This window comes from Stenella coeruleoalba, assembly GCF_951394435.1.
Source record: "Stenella coeruleoalba genome assembly, chromosome: 5".
NCBI lineage: Eukaryota > Metazoa > Chordata > Mammalia > Artiodactyla > Delphinidae > Stenella > Stenella coeruleoalba.
The window spans coordinates 118742310-118757358 of record NC_137150.1 but is presented as its reverse complement, the minus strand read 5'-3'; the positions used below and the strand labels follow the sequence as shown (position 1 = coordinate 118757358).

Here is a 15049-nt window from a genome sequence, read left to right as displayed (position 1 = left end):
TTGAGTTGTTTCCAGTTTAAGGTTATATGAATAAAGCTGTTGTGAATATTTTTAAGTTGGCCTTTAAAAGGGTATTAAAATAATAAAGTATTCAAAATTACTCATGGTTAGCACTATGAATCTGAATTTTGTTTTTAATTATCATTTTTCCCACAAATGATTTTTAAAGTAATTTATATACCTTGTGGTAATAATTTGAAACTAGGAAACAGTTGTTCAAGAGATAAGAGGAAGATTACAAAATAAGGGATGTTTGAGCATTGAAACATTTAATGGGTTGCAAAGAATACTGATCGTCCTTGAAGGTCTCTTCAAAGTCTAACAGTCTAAGACCACTTTGTTTTCCAGAAGAGGCAATGAAGACCAAGAGAGTCTGGTTTGGAGAAAGTACTGGAAAGAGCGCCAGACCACAAATGAAGTTGTTCTCCTATTTAGCTTTAACTGCTTTGTGACGTTAAGGGAAATTAATCACTTAAATTTTTCTAAGCCTGAATTCACAAGCTAGAGCCAACAGTTGGTAAAATGTAAGCCTTCTGCTTCATCATCTTTGTTCCTGCACAGGTTCTGAGCCTTCTCAAGAATTTTCAAAGTACTTGTAAAATGATTTGTTCGCCCTCATTTTTAAATGTCATTACAGGACCCAGAATTCTTTGTAGGTGTCTTAGAGACTGGTAAGTAGGTGTGAGTAGGATGAATAGAAAGGAGGGGGAGCTGCAGGCAGAACGCCTTTTAAATCATTTATATATTGGTGTTCTAAATTATTAATTAAAAGGTTTTAAAAGGTTTTATCTTTGGAATCTGATCTAGATGATGTCTTAGATCCCTTGTAAAGTTCCACACGACTTGCAAGTTTACATCAGTGTATTTTTCTCTGGAGGAGTAGGGGCGACATGTGCTCTGCATCTGAATCCCATTCCAGTGTTCAAATGGCACAGACCACTTTTACCTGTGGAAGCAAAAACTTCACCCAACCTCCCTTGCAACTTGGACACTGCACCCTAATTGGCGAAGCAAAGAAACTGGGTAGGAGAGGATCCACGCTGAGAGCAGCAGCGTCTAACTATCACTAGGGGAAACATCTGGTATAGCCAATGGGGACAACAGGTAAGCTCCTAGCATCTGGTGTTGAGTAGCCATTGCTCTGAGAATTTGGCCATGAACCTATTAGCCGATGAATCACCTTTGTTGCTGCCTGGTTTCCAAGCTTCCTGGGCAATCTCTACCCATTGAATAAATTCCTTTTCAGCCTAAATCAACCAGTTGCCTTCTCTGGCTTGCAACTGAGAACCTTGTTACACCTCATTTCAGTGCTCTCCCGCTCTGCGATCTTACAGAATTGGTTTCTAAAAGTGAACTGCTGAGAGCCACCACATAGCTGAACTATCCCTCAGGACCACATGGTCTGCCTTGGGTTAGCTGAAACTGATGCGAAGGTTCTAAAGAGAAATTAAATCTTTTGGTGATGTAGATGTCTGTTTTCCTGTTTTGTTTTGTTTTGTTTAAAGGAATTTTGCCTTTTTTAAAAAAATTTTATTTATGGCTGTGTTGGCTCTTCGTTTCTGTGCGAGGGCTTTCTCTAGTTGCGGCAAGTGGGGGCTACTCGTTGTGGTGCACGGGCTTCTCATTGCAGTGGCTTCTCTTGTTGCGGCTCACAGGCTCTAGGCGCGTGGGCTTCAGTGGTTGTGGCTCGCAGCCTCTAGAGCGCAGGCTCAGTAGTTGTGACTCGTGGGCTTAGTTGCTCCGCGGCATGTGGGATCTTCCCGGACCAGGGCTCGAACCCGTGTCCCCTGCATTGGCAGGCGGATTCTTTTTTTTTTTTAATTAATTTATTTATTTTATTTTTGGCTGTGCTGGGTCTCCGTCTCTGGGCGAGGGCTTTCTCTAGTTGCGGCAAGCGGGGGCCACTCTTCATCACGGTGCGCGGGCCTCTCACTATCGTGGCCTCTCTTGTTGTGGAACACAGGCTCCAGACGCGCAGGCTGGCTCAGTAATTGTGGCTCACGGGGCTAGTTGCTCTGCGGCATGTGGGATCTTCCCAGACCAGGGCTCGAACCCATGTCCCCTGCATCGGCAGGCAGATTCTCAACCACTGCGCCACCAGGGAAGCTCTGTTTTCCTGTTAAAAGTGTTCATTGTTCATTGGTGGGGTGACTTTGGAGCACTTCTCTCTGTCCTCCACGAATTACTGTAAGTGCTCACAGTTTGTATCTACAAGGATCTTGCAGGAAGTGATCTAATACAAACCAGTGATGATCATAACTTTAGCTCTGAGCTTGGCCTGTGTTCTCCCTGGTCATACGAAATGACCCCGGCACAGTAAGCATATGTTGAATGAAGGAGTGAATAAGACTTCAGAGGCAGCACCAGGATTGCATGTTCTCTATGTCAGTAGTTACAAAAAAAAAATGTCTAAGGCCCTCATCCAGTGACTGAATACTGCACATTCTCTTCACATACCCCATTCTCCACAACATTGTGACTCTATTTTAGGCCTTTGATGACTAGTACTTATTCTGTCTCTGTTTCTCCTCCAAACCAGTAGTTCTCTAACTTTGAGCTTCATGAAACATACGTCACGTGGCTGCACATCCAGAGTTTCTGAATCAGTAGATCAGGGTGGGACCCAAGAATTTCATCTAACGAAGTCCCAGGTGCCGCTGATCCTGCTTTTTTACACAGCACTTTGCAAACCACGGCTCCAAACCATCCGCTGCCCCAGAGTTTACTTCCCAAAAGATGTGATATTACTATTGTACTTCCTTCCTCAGCCTTTTATAGATTACCGCTGCCTGGAGAATAAAAATCAATCCTCACAGCTCAGCATTAAAAGACTTCACCATTGGGTTCCCAGCTATTTTCCATTTTAATTATTTCATCAAATTGAGATTGTGTTCCAGGAACTCTTAACAAACCCTGTAGGCTTTGGGTCTAAGAGATATAAAAGCCAACAGAGCTATATTGGCCAACTGAAAAGGATTCTGCCCAGCAATTAAATAAGGATTGAAAAAGGTCCACTCGATTTAGCAACTAGGAATTCAATGAGAACAGTTTTACTGGAACTATGGGAGCAAAAGTAGATCATAATGATTTGAAGTGTGTGTGGGCAAGTAGGATAGTGGATTTGGGGTATGAGCTCTAAAAAGTCTAACCATAAAATAAAGTTGAGGAAGTCAGGATGGTGGGTCCAAGGTTTTTGTTTTGTTTCAAGTTGGGGAGTATCAATACTTAAACATGAGTAAATACTGAGAAGACAGATCTAGTGGAAAGGCTAAAGATGGAGAGGCTGCAGTAATCAAAGGAGTAAAATACTGAAGAGGCAGAACAATGTGGCACACCTAGAATGAATTGTCTTTGAAGAGGCCAAGGATCATCTCAGGCTTTGATATTGGACAGACGGTAAAACTGCAGATGAAAGTATTTGAAGGAGATTCGTTGGAGGGTAAGTTGAGAAAGTGCCTACCTGGCTGTTTCTATTCTCTATGAAAGAAAAGGAAAAGATGATGGGGTCAGAAGCTCAAGGGAAGGGGTGAATAGCTGCTTCTTGAGGAATGAGAAAAGTCCTGGCTACAACTGGAAGGGTTGCCAGACTGTTTAGATGAGGTGGAGATTGGCACCCATGACTCACCATTGATTGAATTTCTCTAAATTTGCATTCAGATTTTGTTACTGTAAATACCTACAGAGATGGAGTATTTTTGCAATTGGAGTAAACTAAACTGAGAGCACTACTGAAAATAAATCAGAATCTGAAACTCAGATAAAGTTGTGGCTCAAAAATTCACAAAACTGGGCTTCCCTGGTGGCGCAATGGTTGAGAGTCCGCCTGCCGATTCAGGGGACACGGGTTCCTGCCCCGGTCTGGGAGGATCCCACATGCTGCAGAGCGGCTGGGCCCGTGGGCCATGGCCGCTGAGCCTGCGCGTCCGGAGCCTGTGCTGCGCAACGGGAGAGGCCACAACAGTGAGAGGCCCGCGTACCAAAAAAAAAAAAAAAAAATTCACAAAACCCTACCCAATAGATAAAATTTCAAGTGTGTGGAAAATGAGAAATTTGAAAAGATCCTATAAATAGTATGTAGGAAACAAAATGAATTCTGTAGCTTTAATTTAAGCAATAATTTCCAAGCAATTATTTTCACTTGTCCTCTCAGTAATTGGTCTTACAGGCAAGAGTTGACTAAGGCTGTTTTGAAGGGCAAGCCCTTATAGGTCAGTTGGTATCAAGCTTCAGCAGAGGAAGGTGGGGAAATGCGAAACCTAGATAAAAGGAGGTTTATGAGAGGCCATCCGTACACAGAACGTGGAAGAAAGCCAGGGCATAGCTAAACACTGAGTTTCAGATCTGTAACTTCAAAGCAAAGAAAAGGAGAGGTAAAAGGAGAAGGGCTCTTCTGGGGGAAAGAGTTAACTGAAATGAAAGTGATGACGGCAGAAGAGGAAGTTTTAATGAGCAAGGCCATTGCTCTACTGAAATTCGGGAACTTGGGGTCTAGCCCTCCTCTGCCACTCCTGGTCTCCACTCCACCTCTCTTAGCCTCTGTTATCTCGCCTGTCAAAAGTAGACTTGAACATTGTGATCTTTAGGGGAACTTCCAGCTCTTACACTCTGTAAGGATAATGAATTTTAAGAAACTTGCAAGGGAAAATTTCCTCGGCCTCTGCATGAACAGCAGAACTGAGCTGAAAGGACATAAAGGAAGTGTGGTTTCATGAAGAAGGAACAGTGAGGTGCTTTTACAACAAGGTATTTCTATGACCATCTGAAAAAAAAGAAGACACGGCGGAATGAACATGGCTCATAAACAACTCTACCATTCTCTAGGTACTGTTTGTGGAAAGGAAAAAAGGACAGTAAGTCTTGACACCTCATCACTTTCCCACATTCTCTTATCAGGGAGAAGTATTTGGGGAGATGGTTCTCTTAGGAGTGACAGTGGGGCTGTTCTCCCACACAATCAGAAGCTGGGTCACCCCGAGCACAACTCCTAAAGACTGGCTCAGACATTTCCACCTGTGAATGGAAAATGAAAAATGTAAAGTCAGTGCAGTAAGCTGTTTGGTAGGACATGATTTCTTCAATTAATAGAACTGCTTTATTCTGAGATTACTTCTTTCCTATTATGGGAGCAGAAAATTGTTCTTTCCTTCATGAAGTGATAACAGTAGATGATTAGTTTTCATTTTTATTTATTTGTTTGGTTTTGAGTCCTTACTGGTAAAAATTAAAACCACAATCTTATGTTGGTGCATTATTCAGAGCTCTGCAGAGAAACAAAACCAATACGGATAGGTAGATAGGTAGCTTGGTAGGTAGGTAGGTGGACAGACAGAGAGATGGGGTGGGGAAGGGGTTGATTGATTTTAGGGAATTGGCTTACTCAATTGTGGGTGCTGCAGGCTGGAAACTCTGGCAAGAGTTGATGTTGCAGTCTTGGACCTAAAAGCAGTCTGGAGGCAGAATCCCTTCTGCTTCAGGGAAACTTAGTCTTTTCTCTTAAGGCCTTCAATTGATTGGGTGAGGCCCACCCACATTAGGGAGTTATGGAGCATAATCTGCTTTGTACAAAGTCTACTGACTCAAATATTAATCATATCTAAAAACTATTTTCACAGCAACATCTAGACTGGTGTTGAAACAACTGGGCACAAAAGCCAAGGCCAGTTAGCACATAAAATTAATCATCACAATGGATTCACATGTTTATTTTAATATTCCATGAATTTAATAAGTCTGGAAACCATGGATCCGGCATTACCTCATCCAGGCATCTGCCTCTAAGCAGCACTACCCCAAACCCCTCAGCTCAGGTCTCTGATTTCCAGAGAAGAAAGTGTACTCAAGAGGTTCTTGTACTATTCTGAATTTTTCCATGTGTTCTAAGAGGGCTTAGAGGAACAGCTTTTCATCATTTTTTAAATAATCCTTTGTGTAAGAAAGACAGTTATCTAATTCTCTTTTTTCTCTTAACATGGTGTTGGTCTTAAATTATTTGAAGACCGAGTTTTATACAAAAAGTAAAAGATGTATATGGCCCCTAGTAGATTCAATACGCAGTGATTTTAGATAAATCACTGAAGGTTTTATAACATTGAATATTTGGTGTACCGCTCTTACTCTCCTTGCTCTCTCCTACCTCCACCCCAAAAATAACTCTCCAGACAGTTATTCTGCATCAGAGAAAGATATCACTCAATCTCAACCACCACCAGCCCAAAGAGCACATTCTTGAGGTAAATGTACACAGTGCTGGGTGGGAGAAGAGCTCAGGAGTGCCCCACGACTAACCGGGTAAATAACTAAATTGCTGGCTAGCTCGTTTCGGGGAGTTGGCTCCCTTTGTCCTGATCAGATAGCTCAGAGACTAGGAAGGGCAGCATCTGGGCCCCCTGCTGAGTTTCTCCCCACTGTTGCTGCCACACTACTTCTCACAAACACACCCCAAAAAATGTGGGGTCCTGGGCACTGCTGCTGCCCTACAGAGATCGGGGAGCTTCCCTCACTTAACAGAAAAGGCTGGAGGAGTTGAACTAGTGACATGCAAAACCCCATTTCCTTTGCTTCTTCCACCTCTTCTCATCCTCATACCTGTTCGAACAAAGTCCAAGCCCGCAGATTTCATGTCCTGCAGGGCTCTGCTGCCCTTCGTCAGAGTACAGATGGAATTTCTCTCCCAGATGGATACAGATGGGGCTCATCTCGGAGAACAAGTGAACCAGCATGTAAGATACATAAACGTCATAGGAGACCACTAAATATGTGGTGCTAAAGGGGACTTTGAGAGTCTCATAAGTTTTATTTGATTTGCTCTTGTTTTATTTTACGAGAATGCTTTCTTCAAAAAATAAAAATCCTTCAAGTACAACTAAGGTGTAATATATATGAAAGTTGAGCTGCTGCTGCTCTAAGTGAAAGACAATGGAGATTATCACAGCACAGCCCACTTTACATCCTTCTCAGTGACTATCACCCCAGTTCCCCAAAACTGCTACCATGAACCCTGAAAGCAGCTCTGAGTGACCTACAGGCCCTGGGTATCTACAAAGTGCCAATTAGAAAATGCTGATCTAGTCTCATCCCCTTAGCTGGCCTAAATTCCTTAAGAAGCTTCCAAACATTCTACAGAACTTTTTTTTTTTTTTTTTTTTTTTGCGGTACGCGGGCCTCTCACTGTTGTGGCCTCTCCTGTTGCGGAGCACAGGCTCCGGACGCGCAGGCTCAGCAGCCATGGCTCACAGGCCCAGCTGCTCCGTGGCATGTGGGATCTTCCTGGACCGGGGCACGAACCCGTGTCCCTTGCATCGGCAGGCTCTCAACCACTGCGCCACCAGGGAGGCCCTCTACAGAACTTTTTAGCCACAGAGGCAAAGACTGAACCGCAAATCTCCTGATTTCATTTCCAGAGCTCCCATGATATGATACCACATCTGTCTGGACTCCTAGTTTTTATTTCTCTGTCTAAAGGAATTGTAGGACATTTATCCACACTCTGAGGGACCACAGAAACAGCCAGGAGAGGAAAACAGAGGGAAAAGAAAAGCCAGGGTAAGTTTCTCCTGCTAGGCAATGCAAGATTTAGTCTGAACCGGGACAACTGCTAGTGAATCCAGAGGGTGCCTTATCTGTCCTCATTCTGGAAGGCAACCAGGATAGGCTACAAGAATAGTTCCCATCAGAGCCTGAAGACAGCAAGTGCCTTTCTTATATCAAAAAGGCAGTTTTAGCAAAACTCATTGCTATGAAATGTCAAAGCTTATAAATGCCCACTGCTTTACCTAGAAAATAAAGGGAAAAACATACTCCACAGCTCCTGACTGTTTCTTCAAAACAGAGGCGAAAAAGTCAAATATGATCACAGTCATATATATTCAAGGGACTGTGCACAGTGTGGGTGGAATTTCCTCTGTCAACAGAAGGAAATGGCAACAGTGTGTGCAAAGCCCCAAATGTCCTATATTAATTATATTATATTTATTATATTATATTATAGTATATTACATTACATTATATTACATTACATTACATTATATATTACATTACATTACATTATATTATATTAATCTCTTGTAGAAATGACATATTTCTGTACCATACCCTAGAACCATTGAGAAGAAGGCTAACATGGGACCAACAAGGAAGCTCATTATGAAGCCTAATTCCAATCTCATACCTAAGTGAATTTGAAATAGAAACCTAGTTAGCTACAAAGAAACTTTAGAACAAGATCTGAAACTGTTAGTTAAATAACCCTCTTCTTACTCATTACCAGTAACTTACTGCTCATTAGAAGTAAAAGGAGGACCTATCCAATTACTCACTGCTCGGGACTGCTGGAAAGCAAGAATCCCTGTCTGCTGCAGCCTGCAGCTTGGCCACACGTCTGGGTGTGCCGCCAAGTTCTTCTGACCAGTCAACTTAGGTAAAATCTCATGACTGGAGATACTAGAAGTAGCACCAGCAAAATGACCTAAGAAAATGCACAAAGTTTATGTTGCCCTTTTTCCTTTCCTTCTGGAACAATTCAGTCTAAGAGCTATTAGCTGGGACAAACAAGGGTGGTGTCCACAGGGGTGTAGAGGGGTAGGGCCACTGGTATGGGGTGTTAGAGTTGGAGCAGGTGGGGGGGTGCTCGTGCAGGCTCTCAGGCCGCCAGAGGGGTGAGGAGGGCACCCATGGGGGCATCAGCAGAGATAAGAGCCTGGATGTGGGGTGTCGGAGCCCCAGTGGGCTGAAGAGGGCACCTGCAGGGGGAAGAGTGGCAATGGAAAATTGGTAACACACACAGAGATTGATCAGATAAGTAAATATATTAAGGATAGGGCTTCCCTGGTGGCGCAGTGGTTGAGAGTCCGCCTGCTGATGCAGGGGACACGGGTTCGTGCCCCAGTCCAGGAGGATCCCACATGCCACGGAGCGGCTGGGCCCGTGAGCCATGGCCGCTGAGCCTGCGCGTCCGGAGCCTGTGCTCCGCGACGGGAGAGGCCACAACAGTGAGAGGCCCACGTACCGCAAAAAAAAAAAAATATATATATAGAGAGAGAGAGAGAGAGAGAGAAAGAGAGAGGATAATGGGAGCCTGGTTTCTCATTCCTGAAGGAGTTACAAGTTGGAAAGGGAAAAAACTAGAAGGATCCCTGTGGGTTTGACTAGAATTGAAGATAATGAGGTAAACTCATCATTTTCAAATAGATACGTGCATACATGTATATATATACATACATGCACAATCAAACATACCACGTGTGCTTGTCCACTGAGAGAGCCTGGGAGAGTGACCTCCAACAAAAGCAGTGGGTACACATAGAACTCAAATCTTAGTTTCTAAAACCACTCTCCACTAAATCAGCACCCTTTAGGGAACTGATTGATTTTAGTGCTGAGGCAGGGAGAGAACAAGATGAGTCTTTTTGTCCCCAAAAAGTCCTCAAAACATGATGTGGACATGTCAAAAGAACACAGAAGCTATGTTGAAGGGGCTCCATTGACCAAATGGGAGACAATTTAAGTATCAAAATAGTGAATTAGTTGAATAAAATTTAAAAATATGTGTCCATACTGATTTTTAAAAATGAATAAATGGAGAGTTTGTCATGAGAGGTGGGAGAGTTATTAATGCCAAAATCTCAGCTCCTGTGCACCAGTGCCAAATCGAATCTCGGAGACAGAGTTTTGGGTGAAGTAGAAAAGAATAGCTTTATTGCTTTGCCAGGCAAAGCGGGGCACAGAGGGCTCATGACTGGAAAACTGCATGTCCCAACCTGGGAGGATTTGGTGAGGAGTTTTATAGCAATGGTTCAAGGGCAGAGTGGCTGATAAGATTTGAGTGTGTGCAGGGCCTGTACGCCTTTAATCTGGTCTCAGGTAATCTCTATTTTTTTTTTTTTTTTTTTTTTTTTTTTTGCTGTAAGCGGGCCTCACTGTTGCGGCCTCTCCCGTTGCGGAGCACAGGCTCCGGATGCGCAGGCTTAGCGGCATGTGGGATCTTCCCAGACCAGGCACGAACCTGTGTCCCCTGCATCGGCAGGTGGACTCTCAACCACTGCGCCACCAGGGAAGCCCTCAGGTAATCTCCTGATGAGCTTCTCTGGTTCCTTTAATCTGGCCTCAGGTGGTCTTCTCTGGAATGAAGAATGCTAACTCCATTTGCTGGGGAGTTTTAGTTCTGTAAAGAGCTCAAAGATATTGTTATGTGTATACCTTGAGGCAGAACCAGGAACTTGCCCCAAGAATGCACTATTGTTTCTTTGCTGCTCCTCCCTTGTCTTGCATCCCCTCCCTTCCCTGATTAGCAACTGTTCGAACCTGCCCTTTGGGACTCAGGGAAGGTCATGGAGGCTGGAGTCTGTTCCTACAAACAAAGAATGGAGGACACAGAAAGGTTTCTGTGCCCCGGAGCCCCACAGGGTGCTGCTCAGTTTCATTACCTCATCTCAAATTATCTCCCCCTAGGGGGCTTCCCTGGTGGCGCAGTGGTTGAGAATCCGCCTGCCAGTGCAGGGTACAGGGGTTCGAGCCCTGGTCTGGGAAGATCCCACATGCCGCAGAGCAACTGGGCCCGTGAGCCACAACTACTGAGCCTGCGCGTCTGGAGCTTGTGCTCCACAACAAGAGAGGCCGCGATAGTGAGAGGCCCGTGCACCACGATGGAGAGTGGCCCCCGCTTGCCGCAACTAGAGAAAGCCCTCGCACAGAAACAAAGACCCAACACAGAAAAAATAAATAAATAATCTCCCTCTAAATAATTATTATTTACAAAGAAGAAAAACTTTAAGGCTCCACCTTAATCAAGTGATAAAGCAATGTCAGGAAAGGAGGCAAGAACATACAATGGAGAAAAGACAGCTTCTTCAATAAGTGGTGCTGGGTAAACTGGACAGCTACACGTAAAAGAATGAAATTAGAACACTCCCTAACACCACACACAAAAGTAAACTCCAAATGCATTAAAGACCTAAATGTAAGGCCAGACACTATTAAACTCTTAGAGGAAAACATAGGCAGAATACTCTATGACATAAGTCACAGCAAGATCCTTTTTGACCCACCTCCTAGAGAAATGGAAATAAAAACAAAAATAAACAAATGGGACCTAATGAAATTTAAAAGCTTTTGCACAACAAAGGAAACCGTCAACAAGATGAAAAGACAGCCCTCAGAATGGGAGAAAATATTTGCAGATGAAGCAAATGACAAAGGATTAATCTCCAAAATATACAAGCACCTCATGCAGCTCAATATCAAAAACACAAACAACACAATCCAAAAACAGGTGGAAGACCTAAATACACATTTCTCCGAAGAAGATACACAGATTGCCAACAAACACATGAAAGAATGCTCAACATCATTAATCATTAGAGAAATGCAAATCAAAACCACAATGAGGTACCACCTCCCACCAGTCAGAATTGTCATCATCAAGAAATCTACAAAACAATAAATGCTGGAGAGGGTGTGGAGAAAAGGGAACCCTCTTGCACTATTGGTGGAAATGTAGATTGATACAGCCACTATGGAGAACAGTATGGAGGTTCCTTAAAAAACTAAAAATAGAACTACCATATGACCCAGCAATCCCACTACTGGGCATATACCCTGAGAAAACCATAATTCAAGAAGAGACATGCACCACAATGTTCATTGCAGCACTATTTACAACAGCCAGGACATGGAAGCAACCTAAATGTCCATCAACAGATGAATAGATAAAGATGTGGCACATATATGCAATGGAATATTACTCAGCCATAAAGAGAAACAAAATTGAGTTATTTGTAGTGAGGTGGATGGACCTAGAGTCTGTCATACAGAGTGAAGTAAGTCAGAAAAAGAAAAACAAATACCATATGCTAACACATATATATGGAATCTAAAAAAGAAATCGTTTTGGGGCTTCCCTGGTGGTGCAGTGATTGAGAGTCCGCCTGCCGATGCGGGGGACACGGGTTCGTGCCCCGGTCTGGGAGGATCCCGCATGCCGTGGAGCGGCTGGGCCTGTGAGCCATGGCTGCTGAGCCTGCGCGTCTGCAGCCTGTGCTCCGCAACGGAAGAGGCCACAACAGTGAGAGGCCCGCGTACCGCAAAAAAAAAAAAAAAAAAAAAAAAATCGTTTTGATGAATCTAGTGGCAGGACAGGAATAAAGACATAGAGAATGGACTTGAGGACACAGGGGTGGGGGGCTGGGGGGGAAGGGGAAGCTGGGACGAAGTGAGAGAGTGGCACGGACATATATACACTACCTAAAGTAAAATAGATAGCTAGTGAGAAGCAGCCGCATAGCACAGGGAGATCAACTCAGTGCTCTGTGACCACCTAGAGGGTGGGATAGGGATGGTGGGAGGGAGGCTTAAGAGGGAGGGGATATGGGGATATATGTATACATATAGCTGATCCACTTTGTTATACAGCAGAAACGAACACAACACAGTAAAACAATTATACTCCAATAAAGATGTTAAAAAAAAAAAAGTTGTTATCAGGGAGTGAGGGTAAGGGTGGAGTGGGAAGAGGCATGAGACTGCTATTTCTTATAAGAAATACAATTGACCTTTTTTAATAATATAAATGTGTAACTATGATAAAAATATTAAATTGGAAAAAATTTAATAAAAATTCGTATCTGTTATTCTTAGGTCTTATTCACTGAAGCCTAGAAGATAAACAACAAATATTATAAATTAAGACTATTCAATGATAACAAAGTATGTGAAATAAAAAAAATACATGAAAAAGTTTTCACAAAGGAGAAAATCATTTAATGTCTTTTAACACAAATCCTGATCTTTAGGGTTTGAAATGTTACCAAGTTGAATGAAGCAATTCAAAAAGTTTAGTGAATACTATTGTGAGTTATGGTTGGTAATAAATACTCTCTAGCTAACATTTGTAGAGTCTTACTGAAGGGCAAAAACTGTTCTTAGTGCTTTATACCCGTTATCATGTTTAACTTTCACAATTTCTCTATGATGTAGGTACAGTTATTATTCCCATTCTACAGATGAGGAAACTGAGGTACAGAGACTCTAAAAACCTAGCCCCACATCACACAGAGGGGTGAACTCAGAGAGTGTCACTCTAGCACCTATGTATTTAATCATTACACTGACAGTTTTAATTCGTTAGTTCTATTCCTCCTCAAGTTTAATCAGTCAGCTAAGATCTAGTAATGTTGTCCCTCAAAACATCTCTAAGAGCTATCTCTGCCACCATGACTATCTCAACCTTAATTCTAACCCTGCTATTTAATTCCTTGATTACTAAGAAGACTTCTAATTCCTCTCTGTGATGCACTGTATGTTTGTGTCCGCCCAAATGTCACATGTTGAGGCTCTAACCCTCAATGTGATGGTGTTAGGATGTGGGACCTTTGAGATGTACTTAGGTTTTGTATAAGGTCAAGAGGGTGGGGCCTCTCTCTCTCTCTCTCTCTCTCTCTTTCTCTCTCACTCTCTCCCTCTCTCTCTCTCTCTCTCTCTCTCTCTGCCTTGTGAGGACACAGGGAGAAAGCAGTCGTCTGTAAGCCAGGAAGAGAGCCCTCACCAGGAACCGAATGGCCAGCAACTGATTTTGGCCTTTCCAGCCTCCAGCACTATGAGAAATAAGTATCTGTTGTTTAAGCCACCCAGCCTATAGTATTTGTTATAGCAGCCCGAGCTAATATACTCTCCCTATACATACTGCTATACAGACTGTCTCCATACTGGTCCATACTCAAGGCTATCTCCCAAATAAGCTTTCAAAGCAGATTTATCCATGTCACACTCCTACTTAAAAATATGTGAGGGTGTGGTGCCTGAGGGAGGGTTCAAATCCATCAGGAGGGTATTCGAAGCTTGGTACCATTGGACTCAGTTAGTTTTACTAACTTTTTTCTTTTTTTAATTTTTATTTATTTATTTATTTTTGAATTTTATTTAGTTTTTTATACAGCAGGTTCTTATTAGTTATCCATTTTATACACATTAGTGTATATATGTCAATTGGGAGATTCGGAGATTGGGATTGACATATACTTTTACTAACTTTACTTCTCACTACACTTTTCTATGAAATGTTCCCTCCAGCCAGTTCCCCAAACACATCCAAACAAACGTTTGGATATACATCCTATATCTCTCTGCCTTTATATATGCTCTCTGGCCGTTTCTGGAATGCCGTGCCCCTGTTCTCTCTCCAGAAACTTCTTTTTACCTTTTAAGATACACTCTAAGAGTCCAATCTTCTGAAAAGATTTCTCCAAATCTCTGTGCTCCCATAATACTTTGCTTATAGCTCTATTTTGGCAAGCATTTATTTAGGGTCGGTCTCCACCAAAGACTGAAAATGCCCTATGGGCAAGGACAGAATCTCCTTGTCTTTGTATCCTCATCCCTTGCACATTAGTAGACTCTCATTAAATTAATGTTGAGGGAATGAATTGAATCTAAGAATATACTCCTTCCAAATTCTGATGGCCATTAACTTTGGCCAGAATAGTAGATAATTTTAACAAGTAGAGGTTAAGTTTAGAGATAATCTTGCTTATCTAATTTCCTAACATTGCAAATTTCCTGCAGTTCCACATGCAGTTCACTGATCAACTATCAAACTGAAGGATAGCTTGTCATTACATCTGCAGTGAGTCACTTGCCTGGGGAAAAGTACACGTCACACATTTACATTTTGGCCTTAAGGTAAAAGCACTTTTCTGTTTTCTGAACAGAGGAAGAGTCTTGAAGCCTAAAACAGTAAATTCAGTGCTGATTGTGGTTAGCAATGAAAACCACTTAGAAAAATATAGTTTTTTGGAGGCACGTTCCTGGTCTCGAGCTGGTATTTGTGACCATTATCAACACTGATGAGCTACCAAATTCCAAAGTCCCACACAGATGACTTGTGCAAACAGAGCCTGTCACAAGCTATTCAGCCAAAACCTTCTAACTATCACTGGTGACCTTAAAACTTCCACTGGAAGGAAAGGCCTAACATTTACATGAAAGGTCATTCTGGGGTAGGGTGGTGAGACGGATGGCTAAGGAGAGATCACTTAGGAGGCACCTGCAATAGCCTAGA

At 42.8% G+C, this 15049-nt stretch overlaps 1 protein-coding gene across 3 annotated transcripts in view; it reads right to left on the bottom strand.

Moving 5' to 3' along the window:
• Positions 1–15049, bottom strand: part of CHODL (chondrolectin) — a gene marked incomplete at its 5' end in the record, with an annotated part of 606923 nt that overhangs the window by 450521 nt on the left and 141353 nt on the right. The window lies entirely within an intron of this gene.